Source organism: Lissotriton vulgaris, chromosome 6 (genome assembly GCF_964263255.1).
Source record: "Lissotriton vulgaris chromosome 6, aLisVul1.2, whole genome shotgun sequence".
NCBI lineage: Eukaryota > Metazoa > Chordata > Amphibia > Caudata > Salamandridae > Lissotriton > Lissotriton vulgaris.
In genome coordinates, this window is record NC_141694.1 from 542,257,597 (window position 1) to 542,269,004 (window position 11,408).

The following is an 11,408-nucleotide window of genomic DNA, read 5'->3' on the forward strand; positions in this document are numbered from 1 at the left end:
CTATACACGAGCTTACCCCAAAAAGAGACGCTAGAAATGTTGGAAGATGTTCTCTTTATGGAAAATTGGGATTTTAGGACACCGAGACACTTTGTCCTGGAATGTTGCCGGATGGCACTCACTGAAAACTATTTTGAATTTGAAAACCAGTTGTTTTTACAGAGCCATGGCACTTCAATGGGGAGTGCTTTTGCCCCCTCGGTGGCAGGCCTCTATGTGAGTAATTTTGAAACCAAACACGTCCTTACACCTGCCAACCCTTACGTTTCCAGTATACTCTACTGGAAACGTTATATTGATGACGTCCTTCTGATTTGGCACAATAATCAAGACTTGAAGATATTTGTGGAATGGCTCAACACACGTGGCCCTTGGCTTCGTTTCACATACACAGCTGATAAAGAAAGCATTGACTTTTTAGACATGACTATATACTCAAAAGAAAACAAAATTGAGACCAAAACTTTCAGAAAACCTACTGCTAAGAACAGCCTATTGTCTTATAAAAGTTATCATCCCCAACCGTTAAGAGACAACCTACCATATAGTCAGTTTCTACGTCTCAAAAGGAACTGCAGTCAGAAAACTGATTATCAGATACAATCGAACGACCTCAGTACCAGACTGCAACAAAGGCATTATAAAGCATCAACCATATCTAAATGCCGAAAAAGAGCCATGAACCAACCGAGAGATAATCTACTAACAACTTTTGAAAAAACAGAAAATGAGGACCTCATGACCTGTGTGACAACGTTTGGTCCTGCATCATACCAAGTGAATAAGCTAATTCAGAAGAACTGGCACATTGTGAACACTGGAAAATTCAATTGGCCAAAACCACGCTTTGCCAATAAACGAACAAAAAACTTACGAGACCTGCTGGTCCACACCCGCCCTAGACAATCGATCTTGGAAAAATCAATTAGAAATGTCCACATGGCTCCGGTGACAGGACATTATCCATGTGGGTCATGTCTGGCCTGTAAATCAACGACCACCTCAAAAACCATACAACTATCCCCAACATTCAAATGGACACAAAGACAACACAGTAACTGCAATTCATCTCATGTGATCTATATGGTTACATGCCCATGCGAAAAGAAATACATTGGGAGGACCTGCAGAAAGGTAAAACTGCGAATAGGGGAACATAAAAGTAACATTCGCCTCCAAAAGAACACAACAAAGCTCTGTTCACATTTCACTGAGCAAAAGCACAGTATTGAAGATCTGAGATGGACTGTTTTAGAAAAAATAGCGGAAGTGATGCCCAATGTTGAAAAGGTACTATATGACAACGCCTTAAAACCAATAAGTACGGACTGAACGATGAAATTTCATGGCACCACTTTGCACGCTAATTCCAACATTTTTGCCTGAATAACTTGATTTTTTCACTGTACCATGGGTCTATATTTACTTTGCTATGAGTCTACCCATTTTTTCTTCATTTTTAATTATCAAGTTTCAAAAATTCGATCTTACTAATAGTGTGATGATAATTGTATTAAAACAGCCCCGATAACACTAAATTAAAAATAAGCTCATCATTATGATTGTAAACCCCGTATTTTTGAGTGTAACCTGTCCCTCGATCTTTGCAATCATATCCCCTTTCTACTTCCATGGCCAGTATTGTAGAAAACGCCATCGGAAGCGTGCTTTCGGCGTCCAGGAGGCAGAGCCAGCACAAGACGCGGAACACGCTTCCAACGCGGGTGAGTTTTTCCTCACTGCCCGCTGTGTAAACTATCGGCAGACATCGTTTTTACAATCCAATATTGATGTCTTTCTAGCCTGGGACGAATGTCCGTACCTCCTGAGGGAACCTTTTAGAAACTATCTTCAGGTAAGACCTCATATGAGGTAACCGGGCACTATGTTTGATATTCCATTGAGGGCGGTATCAGCTATACTTTACCTCCGTTTTTCCTCCAGGTTCACTCCATGTACACCCAACCTAGAGGTATGATCCAAAAAACTTTTGATATTTACCATATATGTCAACCTTATCACCTAGACATAAGTGTATTGAGATATCACTTGCACGCTGGTCTCAAAATATCGCCGCTTTTTAACTCGCCATATATGTCACTATTGTTGATTGTTTCCTCACAATTTTTAAATAATGTCTCTAATTGAGCGTTTATTTTTTGATAAACACAATGAATGTTTTGACCACAACTATTTAACATTAATTTGTTAAAGTGCCACTAGTTACCCCATCTTCTTTTTAATCCTTTAGGTGACTCTTATGAACCTTAATGGGTAAGACTATTATGCTGAATTGACCCATCTACGTCACAAATAGTGAAAGTAGCTTTACACTGTGTCTGTTTGTTTATATGTCCTGACGAATGCTCTTAGACCCACGGGCCAAGAGAGCAGAAACATGTTGACGTTTTTTTGTTCTAATGATATATGCTAAGGATTCCTAACTATCCCCAGTGCATACCTATAAAACCTTTTAAATTAGTGGTCCAGCGATATGAATAAATAGTAGTTAATCGCCTGGAAACTATTTTATTTTCACTTTCAGTGGGGTTACTCGAACTATCTCTGGATACTGCCACGATAAAACCAGAGATTGCCTCAGGTGAGGCTGGCAAGACACTAATTGCAAAACCCAATGACTGTTGCCACAACGTCTGTGTGGGGCGGAGAACAAGATATACCGCTTCTCGTAATACACAACGTTTATGAGGGTTTTTCAATATATCTCTTGGTATAAGTGGTCACAAGTGTCCTATCCACTTTTGATAAAATCTACCTAGTTCTGGGGAACAGATAGGACAGCTATTCCTCTTCCCTCACATTGATAAAACTCATGGTATAAACATCTTCAGCAGGTCATTTTCCACAACTTTTGCTTTGTCCAAGAACGGTTGAGTTGTCCCTGGGTCCCAGGGTTCTCCAGCGAGTCTCCAATTATCACATTCCACTGCTACTTTGTAACAGGTCTCCTCCATACCTAACTCCTAAAAGACAGAGCATCAGTCCAGCTAACGAGAAAAATGTCCTTGCACCTGCTACAGAAAGCATGTGAACAAATCAACCTTTCACGCACAAATCTGCCTACTACATTCTATTGAGAGCCTTCCCAAGGAAAATAAATGTCAGGCCTTCTCGATTTTGCTAACATAAGAAACCACGAATAGGCCTTTCCATTGCAAAGCGTAAATACTCATTCTAGGCCTTTACATACAAAAAATACATACATGCATTAATGAGCAACACATCTTATTAGCATTACATTTCTATACAATTAAGACACATTTAGGCATCTCTACACATGCAGACTTTTATGGTGCATGTTTAAATCTAATGCATTACATTACACACAAATGATTCATGAAATACTGGCAATAAGCAATAACATATATATGTTGTTTACCATTTTTCTACTAACACAAACTAATTTTCTAGCATTACACATACATTATTCGTTATTACATCGACATTTTCTAATGATTAAATGCTTAATTTAAACTAAAGTATATATGGGAACAGTCTAACGGTGATTATGATGCATCCCTACAAATTTCAGAATAACATGACACTCTATCAGTTCCCCCCTTTTATGACGAGTGTCATCACCAAAATCACAATTCCTTGGAGAAAGAACCAATCTAAACAGAACTTGTAGCCACTCTTCCCATGTTGGAACTTCTCTAAATTATTAATATTCTGATAATGACTGTCCTGCAGTCTATCCATTCTTATCTCTTGCTCTCTAAGGGATCTCTCAACTTGATTTGCCTTGTACCACTGGGAAGCTTAGGCAAACCCCTACAGGCAAACCACACAAAGCACAATGATAGGCTTCATAATATACCCAATGATACCTTTCCTCAAATTCACAAACTAGCTGCCCACCCTTCCAAACCCTTTTCCAACCTTTTCCCAAACACCTTCTTCAGTCAAGTCCTTAATCTCATGATGGATCACAGTGATGTTACTTATATATTTCTCCTGATCTTTAATGTTATCTGGTATATAAGTGCAGCACTCTTGAACCTTCAACATTTTACAGACTCCGCCTTCTTTTGCCAATAGGACATCTAAAGCAAGACGGTTCTGCATCACCGTCATCCTTATCAACAATATCTCGCCATCTACAAGTATCAATGACTTAGCTGTATTTGTCGATAATGGATCCACAACAGTCGCCAATTTTCTTATATTCACGTTATTCAAAATCAGTCCCAATCCTGGTATCACCGGTCCAAAAATATCTCCAATCCCTGCTCCTTCACTTGTATCCCTCCTTGCTCTCGGATGTTTTTCACCTTCCAACAGTTCCAAATCATCTGCGTGGTAGATCTTTGGAAAAATCATACCTAAATACCCTGTACCATACAATTAGCAGGCAGTCGTACATACGTATTCCTTCCACACACATAATATACAGTAGGCACCATTTGAACTGAAACTTGCAAAAAGTCCTTTGCAGACATCTCCATGGTGATCACATGATCACACAAACTCTGTCCAACACAGATCTTATCATAATAGGTCTGCACACCTTTCAAACACAACTTCCCCTTCTGCGGTAAATCCAATGCAATAGGACCGTAGCTTCCTTTAGCTCTATGCACTTTCTCCTCATCTGTCCAATCTACGGGACTATCTATCTCCTGTGTGGCATGTCTGTGTTAATTATCTATATCTATCTTCTATTTGATCTACAAACTTATTTTCTACATCTGTTAGTGAACAAGTCAAATTATGTCTATGAGCATAAGAGGTATCTAGCGTGGTATCTGGTATGAAGTACTTCCCAATCCTATCTTCTTGCTTATAATAATCATACTTATTCAGGTGCTTATAAGCTGGCACCCCTGAAAGTACTGCATCATAATTCGAAAAGAAATACTCATAATGGCCTCTCCCATAGAATATACAAAGCAATAAACTACATGTAATGCCATAAATCAGTGAAAGATTGTGATACTTAATACCCTCATCCACTGAGGCAGGTAACTGCATACACACATAACAATCTTTTGCATTGATCGCCTCAACATATTCATATAGCAGCTTGGCATATGCGTTAAGCTTAAAATCACCTTTAGACAAATCTACATGCAACTTACAACTATCTTGATCTAGCAAAGCCTTTTCAGCTCCTATGATGCCCTCCCTTTTTCTTGGTCGAAGTACTAGGTGTAGGTGTTCCCTGCACCTGTCTGACTTCTTCCCCATGCGAAACAGCAACTCACACTATGATAACTACTGCTATTGAAACTATCACTCCTACTATGAGTGTGACTATCATGGGGCCCAGAGGACAGGAGAGGTACGGGGATGGCCAGGCATGTTCTCTCCTTCATAGCGTTGCGACAACGTTTGGCCTTACAGGACCTGTCGCTAGAGGAGAAGACCATCCGCCTGTGTTGGAACCGAGCTCACGCCCGGGGCCAACTGCGTATACCGTACGCGCCCGAAATACCTTTGGGGATGCTAACGGCCTTGCCCCATGGCGGTGATTGGGCGCGGTTGGCAAACTGGGAGGACGCAGGCTTACAATTGATGGGCGACCTCTATGAGGACGGGGCGCTCTTGCCCTATCAGGAGCTTATTGATCGCTTCGAGGTTCCTCGCGGCGACTTTCTATTGCACTCGGCCCTGGTCCGAGCGATCCAGGTGCACTGGAAATGCGGGCAAGAGGAACCCCCTATATCTCCAGTGTGCCAATACGTCATGATGTCTGCGGGTACGGTGAAGGCGGTCACTTGCCTCTACGGTAGACTGATCAATGAGGGGCTGGCCCCCCTCACTACTTTGAGAACCCGTTGGGAGGAGGACATAGGTAGGGAGATCCCGGAGACGACCTGGTCCCAGCTAGTGCGGCGAGCCTGGAAGGGCACACGCCACGCCCGCTTTCAATTGGTCCACTACTACATACTCCATAGGGCATATCTAACCCCGGCGAAAATCCAACAGTATTTTGCTACGGGCTCGGCGAACTGCCCCAGATGCCTGGCGCCGGAGGCAGACCTTCTCCACATGTTGTGGTCCTGCCCGGGATTGTCCTCCTACTGGATGGAAGTGGGGAAGACCCTGGAGGAGATGACAGGGAGGTCATTATCGGTTGATGCGGCAGTGGGACTCCTACACTGGTTTCGGCATACCCCCAAAAACAAAATTACCAGTAAATTCATCGATTTGGGGCTTCTCTTTGCTAAACGAGAGGTGACCAGGAACTGGAAGGCACGGGCTGGTCCGACGGGGGGCCGGTGGCACAGCGAACTCTTGAAGTGGGCAGCGGGGGAAAGCACGCTGAGATACCAGCTAGCTAGGAGACAGCATAACGAGAAGGCACAGGAGGCAGCGCTAGAATGGGAGACATTAGTGCAGGCCCTCAGGGATTATTGCGCCCCCAGCGACTCCGAAAGTGAGGAAGCAGCTCGCCCCGAGTCCAGATAGACGATTGCACTTTACAGCTCAGATGCTTTCCTCTTGGGTCCTCTCACAGATCCTAATGCGGATGTTACCGTGCACTGATGGCGGGGTTGGGTAGGGATTAATTTGGTTCGTAGTGTTTTGAGGGAGGGGTTTTCTTTTGGGTTTTGTAGGCTTGTTTAGAAAAGCAGATGACGGACAGTGGATCATCCGGACCAGCTTCGCCTTTCTGCTGAGCCCCATTGGATTTCGCCGCCCGACCATAGGGTTGTGGGCTGAATGGCTGTGTAAGGGTACATACTGCTGGGGGACGGAGGGTTGCATTTCACTGATTTTGTTTAATCTATAATGCTGGTCGAATATGTAACGATTTACTAATTCCTGCAATAAAAATACATAAAAAAAAAAAAAAAATGAGTGTGACTATCATACATTTGGACCTACGGTTCGGGTTTCCAGCCTCCATTTTCGCTGCGATTTTGAGTTCAGCAATCAATCCTTAGAGTCTCTCTTTCCACCACAAGTTGCGGCTTAATCAGTCCAAGCACCACTTCTTGATGAACTGGAAATTCCCCTTATTCAACAGTTTCTGTTCCTTATTTACAAAGTCCGCAAAAGACTTCCTTAACCCTCCTTCTATTCCAACGAAAGTCCCTAATTTTATTCTTCTTCCACTCGGGCCTAGGTTATCTTCTCTTGAACACTTATTTACAAAGCTCAGTTCATTGACAATCCACAATTAGTTCAGATCCAATTGCAGCTAGAACATGTTGCAATATTTCAAGACAAACAGTTATCAGATCTTGAGTTGATGCTTTAAATCCAAAAGACGGGAAAACTAATCTGTGTAAAATCAGGAGTCGCACCTTACTCAGAACTGGAGGATTCGGAACCCTGATCGTCAGTGTCCCTTCGATTTCAAATCCAGGAACCAGCAGTACCAGTTTGATCTTCAGTAGTAGATTCCTGCTGATCACACTCACGGACCTCAGCCTCCCAGAATTCACTACTCCCGGCATCAGTTACTGTGTACTCCGGTGTAGCATATCTCTGACAAAGCACCCTCGTCCTCTTGGATTTTCACAGGCCTTGATTCTGTTCTTTATCGCTTTCCTCTGATTCAGAGACCTCAGACACAGGAGCAAGGTCTCTCTTAGGAGACAGTCACAGATTCAGCCTTCTCTGCCTCCAAGGCCACGCATCTTCTGTGCTTTTATCCCTTCTGCTTTCCTCTCGGTCACTCTGCACACCTCTACCTTCTGCTGAGTCTGACTCTGGACCACTCCCAGAATTGCTTTCTTCCTCAGAGTCAATGTTCGGGTTCTGGACAGCGTAACCCTTCTCAGCTCAGCCTGTTGAACAGCTAGCTTCTTCAGCAATCCTTACAGCTTGGCTTGTCCTCTCTTGTGGCCCTACCGCCACAGCTGGATTTTCATTTGGGAGAGGAGCTCTTTCTTCCAAGGGTGCTGTAACCCTGCAGTTGTGAGAAGCGTGTACCCAGTTTGGCAATCCTCAGTGTTCATTACCAGTATCACCTGGTAAGGGCCTTGCCACCAAACACCCAAACAGCTCCTCCTCATGTGCTTTCGGACAAGCACCCAATCCCCTGGACACAGATCGTGGCAAAGGTCGCTTGCAGCTGGAACAGCGGCAGCCTGCACCTGCTAAGACACAGAATGGACCACTTCAGCTAGTCCTTTGCAGTCGTCAAGAATCAAATCATCAGTGATGTTTATCAACGCTGTGGCTGGCACCGTTGGCAACCGTATCACCCTCCCCATTAAGATCTTGTGTGGGGAAAGACCAATCCTCCTATCTGGTACACTACGAACACTCATCAGCACCAGAGGTAACGCACCAGGCCACTTCAGAGACGTAGACAAACACACTTTTGCCATCTATGCTTTCAAAGTTCCATTGATCTGCACCACTATCCCAGAAGCCTCTGGTTGGTAGCTACAATGAAGTCTCTGATCAACGCTCAAAGCAGTGCAAAGCAACTTCATGATCTCGCTGTGGAAGTGTGTTCCTCTGTCTGACTCCAAAGAGGTTGGAAAACTGAACCTAGGAATCAGTTCTCTCAGTAAGAGCTTTGCTACAGCGAGGGTGCCACATCTTCGTGTTGGATAAGCCTTCACCCACTGTGAAAATACCCACACTACCACTAAAATGTACCTCAACCCATTGCACTTCGGCATCTCAATAAAATCCAACTGCATCCTATTAAAGGGTCCTTCCGACATCCCAATGTGACTCAAAGTGACCACAGTTTTTTTGCCAGCATTCATTTGTTGACATGTAACACACCTCTGACACACAGCTTCAGCAACAGCACAAAATCGTGGATTGTACCACGTCTGTCTGTTATGTTATGTTATGTTATGTTATTTTATTTTGTATAGCGCTCAGATGCCGCAGCCAAGAGGCGTCCCGGCGCTTTTTTGGAGATGAAACACACAACACAGCAGAAAGAACCAAGTAACACTGAAGCTAGGCAGAGGAGAATAGATGAGTTTTTAGTAGTTTCCTAAACTGAAACAGATCTGGGATGGAACGAAGTGATGCAGGCAAAGAATTCCATAGTGTAGCCGCCATCACCGAAAAAGAACGTCCACCCATTCTGGACTTTTTAAAGCGAGGAATAATGGCTAGGTTGGACCCTGCAAACCGAAGGGCTCTTGAGGGGACATAGTGGAGAATAGTCTGGGTGAGAATAGGAGGGGAGGCCAAATTGAGAATTTTTAAAGTAAGGCACAAAGCCTTAAACTTAATTCTTTGGCCTACTGGAAGCCAGTGGAGGTCATGGATAGTGCGGCGAGCAGAGACAAATTTAGGAAGGCCGACCAGCATCCTGGCCGCCGCGTTTTGTACCCGCTGAAGGCGGGCTAGCTCAGCTTGATTCACACCCAGAAACAGGGAACTGGCAAAGTCAAATCTGGTCAACACCAAGGCTTGGACTATGATCTGCCTGGTGTCAGCGTCAAAGAATTTAAAAATAGGCCGCAGACACTGTAAAGCGCCAAAACAGGTTCCAGCGACACCCTTGATGTGAGGAATAAAAGACAGTTTATCATCAAGCCATACGCCCAGATTTCTGACTTCAGCTACAGGAGTAGGAGCAGGACCCAGTTCAGAAGGCCACCATTGGTTTCCCCAGAGCCCGCTATCCCTTCCGAAGATAATGACCTCCGTCTTGGTGGCGTTAAGTTGTAAGCGATTATTCGCCATCCAGCCGGCCACAGCTTTGAGGGCTGCCTGAAAGGTGGAGGCGTTCATGTTGGAATCACCATTAAGTGACACAGCCAACTGTGTGTCATCGGCGTATGACACCATAGTGAGACCAAAACTGGCAGCCACCGGCGCCAGCGGTGCAACATACAAATTAAAAAGGGTGGGGCTAAGAGCCAAACCCTGTGGGACTCCCTGCAGAATGAGGCGTGGGGCAGAGATATATGGAGGTGTAGAAACTTTAAAGGTTCGATCCATAAGAAATGATCGAAACCATTCAAGTGCTTGCTCTCCGACTCCTGCCTCCACAAGGCGATGTAGAAGGATCTGGTGAGAGACCGTGTCGAAAGCGGCACTTAGATCCAATAGGATCAGTGCCGCCGTCTGACCTTGGTCTAATATTTTTCTGATGTGTTCCACCACAGCCAAGAGGGCAGTCTCGGTACTGTGGCCGGCTCTAAACCCATTCTGGGAGTTGTCCAGTATGTTTGCTTCTTGCAGGTGGGAGGATAAAATCCTATTGGCGTGAGCTTCGGCTATTTTAGCCATCCAAGGAAGGAGGGAAATAGGTCGGTAATGCTCTGATTTGGAAGGATCAAGAGAAGGTTTTTTAAGGATTGGTATAATAGTAGCCGGCTTCCAAGCAGTAGGAACACCACCAGTTCTAAAAGATAGATCAATTAAGCTCTGCATCGCCGGGTAACAGCAATCTGCGAAATCGCGGAATTGCATGGGTCTCATGGGATCATCCGGAGAACCAGATTTAACTTTAATCGTCAGAGTTATAAACTCCTCTTGGGTGGGACCTGGAATAGCTAGCAGGGATTTAGAAACCAGAGGGGCAGTGTTAATTTCCCTGACAAAAGGCAGAGCAAACGACCTGTATATGGCCTCCACTTTTTCGACGAAGAACGAGGCCAAATCTTCGCAGTGTGTCATAGAAGCAATGAACGTGGAGGCAGTTCTTTTATTAGTAAGGTCTTTGCACACCCTAAAAATGATCTTGGTGGGGTTCGTACTATTTTTTATCTCCTGTGAATAGAAGGCAGCCCTGGCTGAGCATATGGCCCTATGGTACGTCCTGAACACACGTACCATCACATCTCTTCCAAGGTGTACCGCACCATGAATATGTCTTGCCATCGGGCTCAAAAGGTCATCTGGTAACACTGCTCGTCCATCATTTGAAACCCAAATGTGAACCTCCCCTTTCTCACAACCAGACTTTACAATTTGTCTCTCACACACTCACGCATCTCTTTCATACAACAAAATAACTGTTTGTCCGCAAAATAACCGAACAGTCACTTCTCTGATTGTCTGTCCACCAAACTACCAGACAGTCTCTCACAATTGTCGACCTCAACCCTGACAACCGTCTGTCCGCTAAACGACCAGACAGCTGCCACAGACTCAGAAAGATCACTGACTCCAACTTACAATTTAAGGGTTTTATTACAAGGCCAAAAATATCTGATTATATAAGTACCTCATAATGAGGTGAAAAAATACATAGGCACCAACACAAAGTTCATTCTACGGATTAACCTAATTCGGTGCCATGTAAGAAGGATAAGCAGTTCCAAAAAGATTAAACAAGCAACTATTGATCCAATATCCAAATCAGTCTTTATCAGTTTACAGGAAAGGAAATTTTGGTTAATTCCTACGCTATCATTAAGGTACAAAAACAGTCAATTCAAAAACACTCCCCTAAACACCTCCTCTGGATGACCATCTTCGGCAGATAATTTTCCACAACTTGTGCT